This window comes from Natator depressus, chromosome 1 (genome assembly GCF_965152275.1).
Source record: "Natator depressus isolate rNatDep1 chromosome 1, rNatDep2.hap1, whole genome shotgun sequence".
In the NCBI taxonomy this organism is placed as follows: domain Eukaryota; kingdom Metazoa; phylum Chordata; order Testudines; family Cheloniidae; genus Natator; species Natator depressus.
The window spans coordinates 270,561,036-270,567,035 of record NC_134234.1 but is presented as its reverse complement, the minus strand read 5'-3'; positions in this window follow the sequence as shown (position 1 = coordinate 270,567,035).

Here is a 6,000-nt window from a genome sequence, read left to right as displayed (position 1 = left end):
TGCAAGTTAATAAGTATTTTTCTTAGCGAAGTCCTCTGATAGAGCCATTTAAATGGCCACTGCTACTTAGCTGGTAAGAAAAGTGTGAAATGCGTGTTAAATGCATAAAAGAAGAGACATGAACTACACTGTCTATGCTAAGCGCCTCAGTCATAGATGCCAACTCTGTGGATGCTCTGGGTGCATTATGCTCTACTCATCCCCACATGGGGTCTCTCATGCGCTGTGGTAATAACCTTGGTCTCTGGTTGCATGCTCTGGGAACAAAAGCTTAGGGAAGTCCTGTAGGTACTTCAGCTGCTAAGGCTCTAGTGAACAGCACTACAACTGCTGCAACCTCTATATTCCTCCCAGAGCCCCAGACACGCTGCCTCTATACCCCACTCACTTCCCCTCCAACTACCACAGAATCTTCCTGTCCTTGTCACCTGCTGCCCCGTTCTGAGCAAGAGGAAATTAAGAAGAGGCAGAACATTCACCGCACTGTCTTCTGCTGACCCATCACTGCTCAGCTGATTTATCATTTTTCCATTATATCTCATCACCAGTCATTCAGAGAGAGCCCAAAATGTGTTATGAACAATACACAGGAATCACTTATCCACATATGTGGTGGAACCTAACTCTACCCAACTCTTCATAAAGGTGTGTGAATAAATGATGTCTACCTATGAAACTGCACCCATCTTCACGTGTCTCCTGAAACCCACTTAGTCAAGGAAGCATCCCCCTTAAAGCACCAACAATACTGGGTTTTTTTTAATCCATCAGAAATCATGGAACCAAACTAAATCATACTTAATCATCAACATTTCTCTGCATCATACTAGGGCATTAGTTCAGAAGAGACAGAGGAAAATACACCACCCATTGAATCAATACTACTTCATATGGTACCTGCAATTTCAGATGAAACTCTCCCATCCGAAGTACAGACCAGGCTCAAGCCTGTGTGGAATTTTACAGCCCTGGTATGGCCACAGCTGAGTCAACATATTAGCATATACAAACACAGGGAAGGATTAGTCAGTGATTAGTCTATTAGCCAACATGATGTCTACTGCTTATACAGCTGTGGGACTCATTTTCCCCATGAATGAATTGGTTATGTATGATATATACCAGCAGGCAGACACATCCTGAAATGCAGAGTACAAATATGGTGTAAGCATTCTACTCTGGTTTTGCCAGATGTAGAGATGACCCCTTCTGTAGGAATTTAGCACTCCTTTATTCTGGAATTTAAGATACTGCAATGGCAGTATTGTAAGTTTGTCAACCAACGACATGTCAAAAGTGACCTGAAAAGTGCTGATTAATGCTAATACATAAGTCTTTTCTAGCTCAGGTTTCAGAGTAACAGCTGTGTTAGTCTGTATTCGCAAAAAGAAAAGGAGTACTTGTGGCACCTTAGAGACTAACCAATTTATTTGAGCATAAGCTTTCGTGAGCTACAGCTCACTTCATCGGATGCATACTGTGGAAAGTGTAGAAGATCTTTTTATACACACAAAGCATGAAAAAATACCTCCCCCCACCCCACTCTCCTGCTGGTAATAGCTTATCTAAAGTGATCACTCTCCTTACAATGTGTATGATAATCAAGGTGGGCCATTTCCAGCACAAATCCAGGGTTTAACAAGAACGTCTGAGGAGGGGGAGGGGGGTAGGAAAAAACAAGGGGAAATAGGTTACCTTGCATAATGACTTAGCCACTCCCAGTCTCTATTCAAGCCTAAGTTAATTGTATCCAATTTGCAAATGAATTCCAATTCAACAGTCTCTCGCTGGAGTCTGGTTTTGAAGTTTTTTTGTTGTAATATCGCAACTTTCATGTCTGTAATCGTGTGACCAGAGAGATTGAAGTGTTCTCCGACTGGTTTATGAATGTTATAATTCTTGACATCTGATTTGTGTCCATTTATTCTTTTACGTAGAGACTGTCCAGTTTGACCAATGTACATGGCAGAGGGGCATTGCTGGCACATGATGGCATATATCACATTGGTGGATGTGCAGGTGAATGAGCCTCTGATAGTGTGGCTGATGTTATTAGGCCCTGTGATGGTGTCCCCTGAATAGATATGTGGGCACAGTTGGCAACGGGCTTTGTTGCAAGGATAGGTTCCTGGATTAGTGGTTCTGTTGTGTGGTATGTGGATGCTGGTGAGTATTTGCTTCAGGTTGGGGGGCTGTCTGTAGGCAAGGACTGGCCTGTCTCCCAAGATTTGTAAGAGTGGTGGGTCATCCTTCAGGATAGGTTGTAGAGCCTTAATAATGTGTTGGAGGGGTTTTAGTTGGGGGCTGAAGGTGACGGCTAGTGGCATTCTGTTATTTTCTTTGTTAGGCCTGTCTGTAGTAGGTGACTTCTGGGAACTCTTCTGGCTCCATCAATCTGTTTCTTCACTTCCGCAGGTGGGTATTGTAGTTGTAAGAATGCTTGATAGAGATCTTGTAGGTGTTTGTCTCTGTCTGAGGGGTTGGAGCAAATGCGGTTGTATTGCAGAGCTTGGCTGCAGACAATGGATCGTGTGGTGTGGTCAGGGTGAAAGCTGGAGGCATGTAGGTAGGAATAGTGGTCAGTAGGTTTCCGGTATAGGGTGGTGTTTATGTGACCATCGTTTATTAGCACTGTAGTGTCCAGGAAGTGGATCTCCTGTGTGGACTGGACCAGGCTGAGGTTGATGGTGGGATGGAAATTGTTGAAATCATGGTGGAATTCCTCAAGGGCTTCCTTTCCATGGGTCCAGATGATGAAGATGTCATCAATATAGCACAAGTAGAGTAGGGGCGTTAGGGGACGAGAGCTGAGGAAGCGTTGTTCTAAGTCAGCCATAAAAATGTTGGCATACTGTGGGGCCATGCGAGTACCCAAAGCAGTGCCGCTGATTTGAAGGTATACATTGTCCCCAAATGTAAAATAGTTATGGGTAAGGACAAAGTCACAAAGTTCAGCCACCAGGTTAGCCGTGACATTATCGGGGATAGTGTTCTTGACTGTTGAATTGGAATTCATTTGCAAATTGGATACAATTAACTTAGGCTTGAATAGAGACTGGGAGTGGCTAAGTCATTATGCAAGGCAACCTATTTCCCCTTGTTTTTTCCTACCCCCCCCCCCCGACGTTCTTGTTAAACCCTGGATTTGTGCTGGAAATGGCCCACCTTGATTATCATACACATTGTAAGGAGAGTGATCACTTTAGATAAGCTATTATCAACAGGAGAGTGGGTTTGAGTTTGGGCCGGAGTGGGGGGAGAACCTGGATTTGTGCTGGAAATGGCCCAACTTGATTATCATACACATTGTAAGGAGAGTGATCACTTTAGATAAGTATTACCAGCAGGAGAGTGGGGTGGGGGGAGGTATTTTTTCATGCTTTGTGTGTATAAAAAGATCTTCTACACTTTCCACAGTATGTATCCGATGAAGTGAGCTGTAGCTCACGAAAGCTTATGCTCAAATAAATTGGTTAGTCTCTAAGGTGCCACAAGTACTCCTTTTCTTTTTTCTAGCTCAAATGCACAAGAGATGGAAATCCTCCACAGTGGCATCAATTAAAAAAAACAAGATAGCTATGCTCCAAATATGAACCTGTAGGAAATGCATGAAGTGCAAAAGAGATGATGTACAAAACTTGCAAAAACCTGATGATGTAGTACCAGAGAGATAAATTTAGCCCCAGGGCTCCTTTCTGATATCATGAAAGAAGTTTCTACCATTGCTGACTCTTAATCTATCCTTGTCCTTTTCTGGATCTCTTTTTCTTTTAAACTATGTATCATTAACAAGTAGTGCTCTCTTATTGCAGCACAGTATAGTAATAATGTTATAAAAGGTACAGAGTAGCAGCCGTGTTAGTCTGTATCCGCAAAAAGAAAAGGAGGACTTGTGGCACCTTAAAGACTAACAAATTTATTTGAGCATAAGCTTTCGTGAGCTACAGCTCACTTCATCGGATGCTGTAGCTCACGAAAGCTTATGCTCAAATAAATTTGTTAGTCTCTAAGGTGCCACAAGTCCTCCTTTTTTTTTGTTTATAAAAGGTACAGTTGACTTTAAATATTCATATAGTACATGTCAATTACCTCCATCAAATGACATAATGCCATCCCTTCTTGAATTACCAGGGCCAGGGCATGAGGTAATGCTGCATGAGGGAAAAGCTTGATAAGATTTGTCATTAGGATTAGAAAGTTATGGGAGATTGTTTATTATTCACGTACACAGACATGCTTTCTGGTGGTCATGCCAGAAGAGGGCTTGTCACAGCTATTGAAACTTACTGGTGTCCCTCATGAACATGTGTCTTAGTTGTTACCCTAAGAAATTGGCCAGGAGCTTAAAGAGTCAAAACTACTCCCCTGGTCAGGTTCCACAGCTCACAGGCAGGAAAGTGTCACTCAAGCTATCATTTGTCTGACTTAGAGTGGTTGCCATAAAAAAAAAACTTTACTATTTTGTCATTTATAAGGTAATTAACATTTTTATAGTTAAAATAATAGTTATGAGCAGCCTGTACCCAAACAAACACAAAATCTCCCATTGCAGGAGGGAAAATTAATAATCCAACAAATAAACAACTTTCCCTTTGCCAGGATGTTACCAGTTCAGATGAATATCCTTCCATCTGCACAGTTTATTCAAAGTCTTTTAAAAGAAGAGTTTGAACACACACACACACCCCAGTATGGTCAATCGGTTTCATCTTTCCTTAACATGATGTCTCCTCTATCAGATAACCAATTTTTATGCCCAGTATTTGGGTCTGGTAGGTTATGGATCCTATTTGTCTGTACACTACACCCTTTAACCCTTCTGTAAATGGGTTGGCTCACCACTAGCACCTCTTTGTGGCTAGATATAGCATAGCATCTCTCTTCCCATCAGGTACCTCCAGCCAATGGTTGCTCCACCTCTATAGTGGTCTGCCTCTTCCTATGACTTTACTCTCCAGCCAACTCACTTTAAAGTCTCTCCCCTTCCCGGGTAGTCCCTGAACAAAAAAGCAAGGGGAATTAACACAAATAAACTGAGTTCATAGGGACAGAGGAGAAGGATTCCCCTTCAAGATGCACTAGAATGTGGCCCTCCCCTCCCTCAGGGAGGGGCCATCAGGGAAGCTCCTACCTTCAGAAAGCGCTTTCCTTAGGAGCTGGAGGCCTGTTCTCTTCCCTAATCTTCCAATAAATGAGTGGCTCAGCTCACCTTTTAAGCTCCTCCTTCAGTCTGTGCATGCCTTGCAGGTGTGGCGAGGTGAAGCACCCTTAGTTCAGAGCAGTTCCTTAATTCCTTGTTGTCCATTGTGGGATTTGTATGCCTCCTCACACTTCCTTGTCTGCTCCTACATCCCTACAAAGCCAACAGAGATAATAGGTCTTTTTCATTTTCCAGTCTCTGCCTTCTACCATCACTACTGCAGGCTTTCCCACTGCCACTTCTGGGTATAATTAGTAGTTGCTGTCTAGAGAAAAAGATTAAAAAGTGCTAATCAGGGGAAGAACTAGGGATATAAACTCAGAAAGGCCAGGTTGTCTGAAATGTGTTGGGAGTGCAGAAGCAGAGGAGTTGCTGAAGGGAGTAGAGTTCATAGTATAAGCTGGAAGAATACTTATGAAGAAGGAAGGGATGAGGGGATGGGCTAGGCAAGGAATATTGTCTTGAGAAAGTGGTCCAGGTGAGGGAGGTAGAGGGGACACAGATTAAAGATTAGGAGAGGATCACAGATGGACGGTAAACCAGAAGGGTGTGATCATGCCTGGAGAAAGGTGGAAAATAAAAGCACAGTGGATGGAGCTTTTTGGAGCTGTTATCCTTACGACTCCTGCTCTTTTTCAAACTTTTGGTGGTTTTAGGCTGCTTTTGTGGGAGAATTACATCCCCAAAGGGAGATTTACTGGACTAAAAATGAGGACAGAAGAAAATTTGTTGCTTCAACTAGAAATTATCTGAAAGCTTTTCAGAGCAAAAAGTGCATAAAATGAGCATCAGAACTTCCT